The sequence below is a fragment of the Chiloscyllium plagiosum genome, unplaced genomic scaffold (assembly GCF_037043375.1).
Source record: "Chiloscyllium plagiosum isolate Xiang-an unplaced genomic scaffold, Cpla_swu_hap1 HiC_scaffold_20, whole genome shotgun sequence".
Lineage (NCBI taxonomy): Eukaryota > Metazoa > Chordata > Chondrichthyes > Orectolobiformes > Hemiscylliidae > Chiloscyllium > Chiloscyllium plagiosum.
Genome location: NW_028270158.1, coordinates 24,116,877 through 24,128,429, shown reverse-complemented (window position 1 = coordinate 24,128,429; position 11,553 = coordinate 24,116,877).

The following is an 11,553-nucleotide window of genomic DNA, read 5'->3' as shown; positions in this document are numbered from 1 at the left end:
ACCACCTTCTACTAGAGAGAGGCAATAAATGCTGGTCAGCCAACAATGCCCATGTCCTATGAATGGATAAAAAGGCTATTTCTGCTTTTAAATTACTTTAAAACATGCAGATTTAGTACATCCTGAATGGGTTCATTTATTTATATTTTTCCTCTTTTTAAGAAGATAATAAATGCAGTTGTATCATCTCTAATGTCATATTCAGATGTTCACTTGGTCTGTTCTCCCTTGTAAATAATCAAGCGAAATATTCATGTAATATTTCTACTGTTTCACCATCACTGCCTGGGCTTTCATCCTGTTCATCTCTTCACGTCTCTATTGCCCTCCCAACCTTATCTTTCTCATTTATGTGCCAGTATTTTTCAATGGTTTTATATTCATTGATAATTTAATTTCAGTATTTCTCTTTTTCTTTCTAATGGCTTCTTTTACTTTTCTCTGAATCTTTTTGCTCTCCCCTACTGACTATGTACTTCCAGTATCCCTATATCCATATTTTAATCTTCTATTCCCCAGTATGGTTTTAATTATCATAGATGTCACATTAGCTTTCTGTTGTTTATCAGTACTTTATAATTTTCCTAGATTCTGTTGAATGTTATATTAGAAGTTTCTCATTGGTACATCAATGTTTGCCTAAATATTGCTAATTACTTTCTCAAGTTCTATTCTCAGCCCCTTTTATAAATTCTTATAACTATCTTATAAATATCTAATTGCGTGTCTGCTCTTTAACTGTATTTCCCAGCGCATTCATGTTCCTCCTTTGTAGTCTGTGCTTCATTCTTCTCCCCTGTTTTGTTTATATTTTGACTTTGTTTCTTGTTGATTCCTCTCTCAATCTTATTCATGTAATACCTTTGCCATCTCCCTGTTTACCCTTTCCAGTTCAGGTGGAGCCTGTCTCCTGTGGTATAGCTTCTACCTGTCCAGATAATGGTGCCAATGCCTCATGAAAATGAACCCCCTATTGCCCAACTTTATTGAACTCCTTCTTGAATCATTCAATATTTTGGCTTTAACCATTGTCTGTGGCAGAGAATTCCACAGGCTCACCACTCTTTGGGTGAAGAGATTTGTTCTCATTTCAGTCCATATCCTCTCACTGTGACCCCAGGCTCAGGACATCCCAGTCATTGGGAAATCAGCCTTGCGTTTACCTTTTCCATTCTTGAGATCTCCCCATTCTTCTAAAGGTCATTAAATATAGTCCTAACCAATCCAGTCTCTCTTCATACGTCAATCCTGCTATCCCAAGAATCAGTCTGGTAAACCTTTGTTGCACTCCCTCCACAGCCAGAACATCTTTCCTCAGTATGAATACCAAAACTGCACACGAGAGTCTAGGTGTGGTCTCACCAAGACCCTGTAAGTTTACAACAAGACATCCCTGCTTCTGTACTCGAATCCTCTCACTATGACAACCAACGTACCATTTGCCATTTTCCCAACTGCTCCACCTGCATGCTTACCTTCACTGACTGGTGTAGGAGGACATCCAGGTCTTGTTGCACCTCCCGTTTCCCAGTCTATCACCAATGAGATAATAATCTCCCTTCCTCTTTTTTTCTACCATGCAGGAGAACCTCACATTTATCCATATTAGTCTGCATCTATCATGCATTTTCCCACTTACTCAACTTGTCCAAATCACACTGAAGCATCTCTGCATCCTCTTCACAGTTCACCCTCCCACCCAGATTTGTGAATGTCTGCAAACTTAAGAGTAATTACATTATTCTCCCTCATCTACATCATTACTATATATTGTGAATAATTTGGGGTCCAAGCACTGAACCCTGCCGTACCCCATTGGCGAACAGCTACCACTCAGAAAATGATCCATTTATTTTTAACCTTTGTTTCCTGGCTGCAAACTAGTTCTCTATCCATGTCAGTACAAAAACCCCAATTCAACGTGCTTTAATTTTCCACACTCATCTCTGATGTGGGACCTTGTCAAAAACCTTCTGGAAGTCCAAGTAAACCACATCCACTGACTTTCCTTTATGAACTCTACCATTTACCACCTCACAAAATTGCAGTCGATTTATGAAGCATGATTTCCCTTTTGTAAATCCATGCCAACTTTGTCAGATCCTGTCACTGTTTTCCCATGGCTCTACTATTAAATCTTTTAAAATGGACTCTAGTATTTTTTCCAGGAAAAAGTGAGGACTGCAGATGCTGGAGATCAGAGTCGAGAGTGTGACGCTGGAAAAGCACAGCAGGTCAGATGGCATCTGAGGAGCAGAAAAATCAACATTTCAGGCAAGAGCTCTTCAAAGGTCTCTTTGTATCTTTCCCACTATCAATGCCAGGCTAATTGATACATAATTCCACATTTTCTTTCTAACTCCTTTTTAAAATAGTGGGGCTACATTACCTAGCCCCCCAATCCATGAGAAGTGTCCCAGAATCTGGAAAGATGACCACCAATGTATTAATTTTACGCTTGCTTAAATTCTCTTGGATGTATCAGGCCCTGGGAATTTACTGGCCTTTAATCCCATCAATTTCCCCAACACCTTTTCAATAACACTATTTCCCTACTTTACTAATTTCCTTCATTTCCTCTCACTCATTAGACTCTGTGTTGCCCAACATTCTTGGGAATGTTATTTGTGTCTTTTGAGAAAACAGAACATTTTTCAATTGGTCCACTATCTCTCCATTCCCTATTATAACTTCCCCTACTTCATCTCATAATGAGTAGAAAAATAGATCTGTGCTCATATCTGAGGGTCGATGTGATAGTCATTTTGTACATCTCCAAACATTACAATGGGTACATATAGCCCTATGCATTTCAGTGGGATTGTACAACTCTGTCTGTTTTGATGGGCTCGTACTTTCAATGGATTTCCATGGGCTTGTATGTGTTTTCAAGGCCAAAGACTCTCACTCCTCTTGATAGATATATCACCATTAATAGCTCTAAAAAAATACAAGACATTTCTGATGAAATCTCTTTTCAAGTTTTGGACTGAATGTTAAACTATTGGCAATAACAGGAAGCTGAAACTTTTTGTGATCGGGCTCCTGTAAAAGTTTATGTAATGTTTGTACTTAATGGAGACACCCTCCTGGAGATCTTTGAGAACATTGATACATTTTTACAGAATGTTCCACATTCTGCATTGCTTTAGACTGATCACACAACTGTAATGAATAGCTTTCAGTTCTGTTTCATAATCTGATATACTCTGAACCCAATAGTTCCAAACCAACATCTCAACATCTGATGAACAAATGTTTGAAGGACTGATGTATATACTGAAGATAAACCAAGTAGGGAAAAGCAGAATGAGAATTAATTGCTTGTCTTGAATCTTTTCATGTTGGGAATAGGATTATCTTCATATCAATTAATTGCATAACATTGTGCGGCAATAAATTTTGGCCAGTTGGGAGTCTGATATTTGCATAAACTTGTCTAATTGTGTGAATTCCAACTTGTCCAAAAGTCTGCCTAATGCATCTCCCCATGCTCCTTTAATCCCAATCCTTAATGTCCATCATTGCTCCTTATTTATCAGAGTCCTGTCACCTTACTCAAACGTAACTCTGTCACTTACTCCAGTCCCACACCTCTATTACCTCTCCACACTGCTCCATCATTGGTGACAAAGCTTTCAATCCTCAGTCAACACAGTTGCCTCTCTGAAGTCTTCCAATCTGCCCCATTCCTTCCACCTACAAAGGATATCCTAAGACCATTTAATCACTCACCTTCTCAACTGAGTCCTAAGTCTTTCTTGGTGTTTGTTTTGGCCCACCTCCATCCCAAGGAGCATGTTTAGACTTTCTCACTGTTTTATGTAAGCATACGTTGCTATTAAAAGAACCTCCAAGACAATTGCCTGAGAAATTGGTATGTGTACGGTCTCCCCATATTCCAATTCAGCAAATTTCATTGGTAATTGTCAAAGCTTAGGATCTAGTCATGTCAATGTTTAAACATATCAAACCGTACATCGTATCAGCACAAAATGTTGGTAAGCATTGGAGCTTGTCCTGGCTCTTGCCAGCATACCAGCTGGAGCTTTGCCTTGTTACCTGTTGAGTTGAAGGAATCTCAGTCTGGGTGAGAGACCTTGTTACGTCTAATTGTTCAATTAGACTGCCTTGTCAATCATCAATAATGTCTTAAAATACTGTGGACCTGCCTAACTCGGGTGTTGGGTTGCAGATTCTGCCACAGAGCACCACTCAGTTCCCATTCCCCATTGCTAGCAGCATCAGTTTAGCTCCCTGATAGGTTGTAAACCATTAGCACTAATAAACTGCTATTTGGATTTGGAGATTAGACGACCTATGGTGTAAGTATTGGGCTAGGTTCTATCTCTGAGATTTTTGCAGTGTTGACCTTTTTTGAATTTCTGCCGGGAAGCAACCCAGTCCTTTATTGTAATGGAAGTGGTCCATCTGGTGGCTGATGGGAAAACAGCAGCTAGTCTGGATTGTTAATCTCCAATAAAAACAAATTACTGCGGATGCTGGAATCTGAAACCAAAAGAGAAAATGCTGGGAAATCTCAGCAGGTCTAGCAGTATTTGTAAGGAGAGAAAAGAGTTGATGATTCGAATCTAACTGACCCTTTGTCAAAGCTGGTCAGTCTCCAATAGTGTCCGAGGAGTAGGAAAATTGACATTTCGGGCAGGCGCCCTTCATTCCTGAAGAAGGGCTTTTGCTCGAAACATCGATTTTCCTGCTCCTCGGATGCGGCCTGACCTGCTGTGCTTTTCCAGCACCACTCTAACCTTGACTCTAATCTCCAGCATCTGCAGTACCCACTTCTGCCTAATCTCCAACAGTGCTCTGGTGTACTGTTCAACTTTATTGCAACAAGGAACTTTCCTCACTGAATTTCTCCTTTATGAACAACACTTTGCCAATAGGTAGAATCTTAGCTATTTCAACTTCCCTGGGATAATGATCTGAATTTGCATTCTCAGCCTTTCCTGCTAGAGGTGTGAATTAGGAATTTGCTGTTGTGGATTCCCAACGGCGATATGAATTTAGAGTTGCTGTTTTAGATTACAGATTTAGGTTTCTGAAGTGTGGTTTGAATCTACAATTTGACTTAAACAATCATTGATTGTACAGCACAAGAAGAAACGTTTTGGCTCATTGAGGCTGTGTCAGCCCTTTCAAAGAGTGAACAACTCATTGCCTATATATTCCTACACTGGTTTCTGCTTAAATTATTTAGTAAATTCCCCTTTAAAAGTTATTGATGAATCCACACCCCCATCAGATAGTGCATTCCAAATCCTAAATACTTGCTGCATGAAAATATTTTCCACAGGTTTCCTCACAGGTCTTTTACCAATCACCTCAAATCAGTGCCCACTGGCTATGAACCTTTCAACCATTCTCAATCTGGATCAAAACCCTTCATGATTTAAATGCGTCTATGATGTGTTGCTGCTCTAAGGAGAACAATACCAGCTTCTCCATCTATCAATGCAACCTAATTCCCCTATCTCTGGAACCATTCTTGTAAATCCCTTCTATTGTCCTCCAAAACCTTCAGCTCCTCCCTAAACTATCATATCTAGAATTGGACACAATACTCTAGCTGGGGCCATACTAGTTTTTTTCACAGAAACAGAATTACTCGAGAAATTCAGCAAGTCTGACATCATCTGTAGAGAGAAAGTAGGGTTAACCTTTCAAGTCCAGTGACCCTTCATCAGGTTTAACATAACCTCCTGTGTTTTTTTACACTTTCTCTAGTCATAAAGTTCATGATTCCATATGTTTTATCAACTACTTTGTTAACTTGTCTTCAAAGACATCTGTATAATCACTCTTTTCTTGCACCCCTTTTAAAATTCTACTACTTAGCTTGGATTTGCTCTCCCTATTCTTCCAACCAAAATCCAAGGAAATCCAGGAAAATCCAAGAATGTTAGAACAAGGAGTAGAAGAAGGTCTTATGGTCTCTCAAGTCTAGTCCAGCATTCAAAATGTTCATGACCCTCTGAAAAAGGAAATCCCATCTCCATTTCAAATGGGTAAGACCTTATGTTGCAACTGTACTTCCTTGTTTTAGATTCTACCATAAGAAAAAACAGTTACTCAACAGTTACCTGATCAATCTAACCCTAAGCTTATCAATCCCCACTTACATCCTCAAAGACTCCAACCTGCATCATCTTTCCTCATAAGACAACTGCTTCATTCCAAAAATCACCCAATAACCTTCTCTAAATACATGTCCATTCTTCAATAATGAGACCAAAATGGTACACAGTACCGTAGGTGCATGCTTACCAATGCTACGTAAGGTTTTAGCGAATCTTTTCTACTTATATTATCCATCATTCATGGAATAAAGGGTAAATTTCCACTTGTCTTATCCATTACTTGCTGTGCTGCAGAATTCTATGATCTCTTGTCTCTTGGGCGGCACGGTGGCACAGTGGTTAGCACTGCTGCCTCGCAGCGCCAGAGACCCGGGTTCAATTCCCGACTCAGGCGACTGACTGTGTGGAGTTTGCACGTTCTCCCCGTGTCTGCGTGGGTTTCCTCCGGGTGCTCCGGTTTCCTCCCACAGTCCAAAGATGTGCAGGGTCAGGTGAATTGGCCATGCTAAATTGCCCGTAGTGTTAGATAAGGGGTAAATGTAGGGGTATGGGTGGGTTTCGCTTCGGCGGGTCGGTGTGGACTTGTTGGGCCGAAGGGCCTGTTTCCACACTGTAATCTAATCTAAATCTAATCTAAATCTAAATAAATGTTTGCACTTGTATTTCCCACCAAAGTGGTTAACCTCATCCCTTGCCACATTATAATATATCTACCCATTGAGTTAACTTATGTATGTCCCTTTACAGACTCTTTGCATCCTTCTCAAAACTGGAGGGGCAGAGAAGGAATTTACTAGAACTGTACAACAGATAACGTTCCAGAGTGCTGACAGTGTGCTTTTAAAAAGTGCAGCAATCCCTTTCAAAATGTTTGGTTTTAAAAAAACAATCCCTTTCCCATTTCAGTCAACAATTGAAACACATAAAAATGAAAAGGTATGATCTTTAAACAAGGGAGTTCTGTTACTCGTAGATGTTGCGGAGCACCACAAGTCTGTTCAGTGTCATCACTGCTAACTTGTCCCCTCTTGATACTGTGACCCTTCTCCTGCCTATTATCCTCTCCAACATATTCTTAGAAACACACCACTGAACCTTTCCCTTTTCTCCCCATTTGGTTATCCTAGAAATCACTTCACTCCCAATAAGTTCCTTATGTTAATCAATTTCAAACTTATAGAAGACAACCTTAATATCTTCTAGTTGTTAATTATTTACTTTCTTCTTAACCCTGATGTTGCCCTGTACTATCTACCTTGATCCTACACCTAATTTTCGAGGAGAAAGTGAGGTCTGCAGATGCTGGAGATCAAAGTTGAAACTTTATTGCTGGAACAGCACAGCAGGTCAGGCAGCATCCAGGGAACAGGAGATTCGACGTTTCGGGCACAGGCCCTCAATTCCTGAAGAAGGGCCTGTGCCCGAAACGTCGAATCTCCTGTTCCCTGGATGCTGCCTGACCTGCTGTGCTGTTCCAGCAATAAAGTTTCAACCTACACCTAATTTTCTCTACGTAAACAAAATTCATTGTTGAGGAATTTCAGTTTGGAAGAAAGCATTTGTTTATGTGTGTGGGTGTTAAGTTTCGAAGCTCAAACTCTCTTGTTGAAACATGTTCTTTGCCAATGTAACCAAGGTTGGATCCTCTTTATTTTCAGTATAGTAACTATTTTGTAATAACGTGTGTTCGAACTTTGCTGTAGATGTCTTAGTTTCTGTAAAGAAGGCTGAAGAAGTTCTGGTGTGAATATTGGATGCTGAATCTTGTGATGTTGCCTTATATAAATAGATCAAATGTTGCATGCATGAGACGATAACATATATTACATCCTTATAGTTACTGTCTGCTGGATTATATCAATGCCTTTATTTTAAGATATTTATAATGCAGCCAATTATTAGTCTGCTTATAAATTTTGAGTTGGATAAGAACTTGAAATGGAACAACTTTTGGGAGTAATTTTCATATTTGCCAATCAGCCTGGTTGGAATAGATTTTTCAGCATTTATAAAACCCACCTGATGTCTGCTCCACTTTTTCAGAATGTTCCATAGTGATTTTATTTCGCCAGTGTCTTTGTAACTATTATCAGGGGGATTTGGGGATATTATATTATATAAGATTGTTCAGAATCTTTCTGCCCTGCTTAGGAGTATCCCAAAGCCAATCAAAAGCCTAAAGTTTTTATGGTGCTATGCTCATATGAACCCCCGCTCGCCCATCCACCTCCCTCCACCCCTCACCTTATGCTTCTGTGCTCATTTTGACCTGACCATCCAGGTGCACCATCCAGACATTCGATTGGACTTCTCTGCAGGTCTCCAGAATTCATGCCAGAACTATGAAAAACACCAATTTAAAATGGAGTTAAAATTTTATTTAAAACAGGCTGCAGTCAAAAGATGAGAAACATTGCTGAACTAAGAAGGCTAGAATGTAGGTTGGAAATAAGAAATTGTATTATTTAAGCGAAGAAAGGTAACCTACTAACCTGCAACAGTGTAACACAGTAATTGTTTTGTATTTCTAAGTTAAGATGTGTTGTACTGATCAAATTAACCGGGTCTGGCCATAGTTGTTGCATTGTACTTTCATTTTGTCTGAAGCAAAACATTTCAATAATTCATATCTGACCTCATCTTGCAAATGATTTCACAGTCTGCCCTGGAAAGTATTTCAGGAGAGCACATAGACACATCTGCAAAAGACACAAACATCAGGCTTAAATCACACTTGAGTTAGATGATTATTTAGTTGGAATTTAGATATTGAGGCACATACCAAAACATAATAAACCTTTAATGAGTATGACTAGCACTGCTTTAACCCAGAGGCTATCTAAGGTAAAAACCAAACATGCAAACATTTTCTGTGGGTGTGCAGATATCTTCCACTGGAAACTCTCCAATTATAATAGAAATTGTTAATGTAAACCTTTTATGCTGTAATTACACCTGCCTCCAGTGGGGGGGCTCTCATGTTTCAGCATTGTGTCTGCTGAATTCTCAGTTATTACTCCAAACAATTCCACCTCTGCTTCTCAAATTGATATACATTTTGTAACTTAACTATAAGTAATATTATCAAATCAAATTGTGCAAAGGTAAGAATAAAATGTATAAAATTAAAATCGTGGTCTAAATTACAGCAGCATGGAATGTGGTCCAATTAGCTTTTCCTCCTCTCCATCCCTGTTGAAAGTGAAGAGTATGCTTGGTGCTCAAATGTGTCCCCACACGTAGGTGCTCAGATTCGTAACACTGGCCAGCATGTTGGATTGCAAGTACCTTGCACCTTCCCTAAGAATTTTCTGGTTAGCCTGTGGGATCCTGAAACGTTGTGAACTAGGTCAGCTACCTGGAGGTGACCTCTCTGTAGAGGGCCAGTGCTCCAGGTTAGACCTCATGGACGTTGGCCTACCCCCTGCACCCTGCTGTCTGGCCACAGCTGCAACCAGGGCCCTGCCTGGTGGTGAAGGGCTTTGTCCCCACAGCTATCTAGCTGTTGAGATGGATTTTATATGCAGAGGTTTTAAAGCTCATAAATAAGTGCCGCAGAGTAGAGTTGCTCGCATTGCTTGCTTTCTCCTGAATTTCTGCTACTCCTCCCCGCTAGAGGGGTGGGTGAGGGGATGTGGGGGAGACAGATTTGGGGAACGGGGTGGGTGGGTTGGGGTGGGGGAGGCACTTCCTTTGGCCTCAGGCTTCCAGAGCCCATCTACTGTTCCTAATTGGAGGGCAATCCCAACTTCTGACTACTGTTTGGCCAACTCAGAGAAAGTCACTGCCAGAAGACTGTTTTCTGCATTGCGTAGAATCTTGACCCCCATTTGACCCCAGTGCCAGGGTCCTAAACCCAAAATGAAAATGCTGCCTCTGGTCTCAATGCGGGAAAACCATGGATGATCAACTGATGATCATTAATCTTAAAGCACAAAGGTTGCGATATATCAATGACATTGACCACACTGAATCTTGACGCCGAAACCCGGAACTGCAGTCTGCCATTAGAGAAACCCAAAACTAGATCAAACTGCTTCACAAAGTCCACAGCGCACATCATTAAAAAGATAAATATTCTGGAGTAATTAAAGGGCTATAATTACTGGCTCTTGGGAGCTTGTGCTGTGGGAATACCAGTGGATTCAGTTCCTTCTTTTGATGTACTTAAATGTTTAAACGCACAGCTAATTAACTTGATATCCATTTGAAATGTACACATCCTGGCTACACTGGAGACTTGCATGCTTCAGCAGCATCATCTCATGCATGACTGATACTGCACAGGTGGACTGGGTATCAGTGATTTATATGCAGTGGATTACTTCTGGCACTGTTTCTATACACTCCAACACACCCACACATAGTCCAGAGCAGTTTATGGGTTGCTCAGAATGATTTTGGCACCATAGCCTATTCTAACTTGTTCCTCCTTTTTTAACCACACTGTGAAAATGTCAAATAGAAAGCACAGGAGATAACGTTGATTTGTGGATCAATGTACTCTAGTCGCTTTTTAAACAGTCCTCCTCTTTTCATACAAATCATTTATGAATGATTCAGTCCTAACTCAAATATTAGCCTTTTGAAGATACATGCAAGTCACACACCAGCTTGACTTAGACAAATATTGCCACACCTTCGTCATTTCAATATAAAAATACTGCGATTCCCAATCAATTACTATTCTAGGAGCATCATCACCACCTGAGTTAGTTTAAGGAGAAAGGTTGCTAACAGCTTCTTTAGGACAACTTTGGAAGGGCAATGAATGCTGGCCTGGAACCAGGGCAAATACAAATTCATGAAAATGGAGTGAAAGTTTGTGAACTGCTCTGTTCAGATTGACACTGAGCTTGCCAAATATCATTTGAAGATCCCACAATGCAGCATCTTGTCCTGTATGACAAAGGCCGCCACATGATAACTGTGTTATGCTGTTCTTGTTGCGCTGTGCAAACACTTTCTTGGATTCTGTGCATGATGCCATTTTAAAGTGAATTATGGACATAATGCAGACTCTGTAACACAAAAGCAGGCCTTTTTTTTTTGCTCACTGTAGTCCACATCAATGTTTTCCTCAATGTCAGCCTTCCCCTTATCCACTTACCAGTTTCCTTTTGGCCCCCATGTTCTACTATTACCATTTCACTCATGTCTGCATAATGCCTTCACATAACTGCTATCTTCATGTGCAGTGAATTACAAATTCCAATGGCACATTACACAAAGACATTCTCCCTCATCTTTTGACCAGTTAGCTATCTTATGTTTATACTCCTTGACTTGGGATCAATCTCTATTGGACACAGACTCTGAAATAACACAGGCTGATCATAGTCTCAGACATGACTATTACCCATAGCCAGAATTCTTATGATGATATCATTCATCCTGACTAAACGTTGAATAATTGCATATAAAGTACAACATAAAGTGAAAGAAAGTGTTTGTG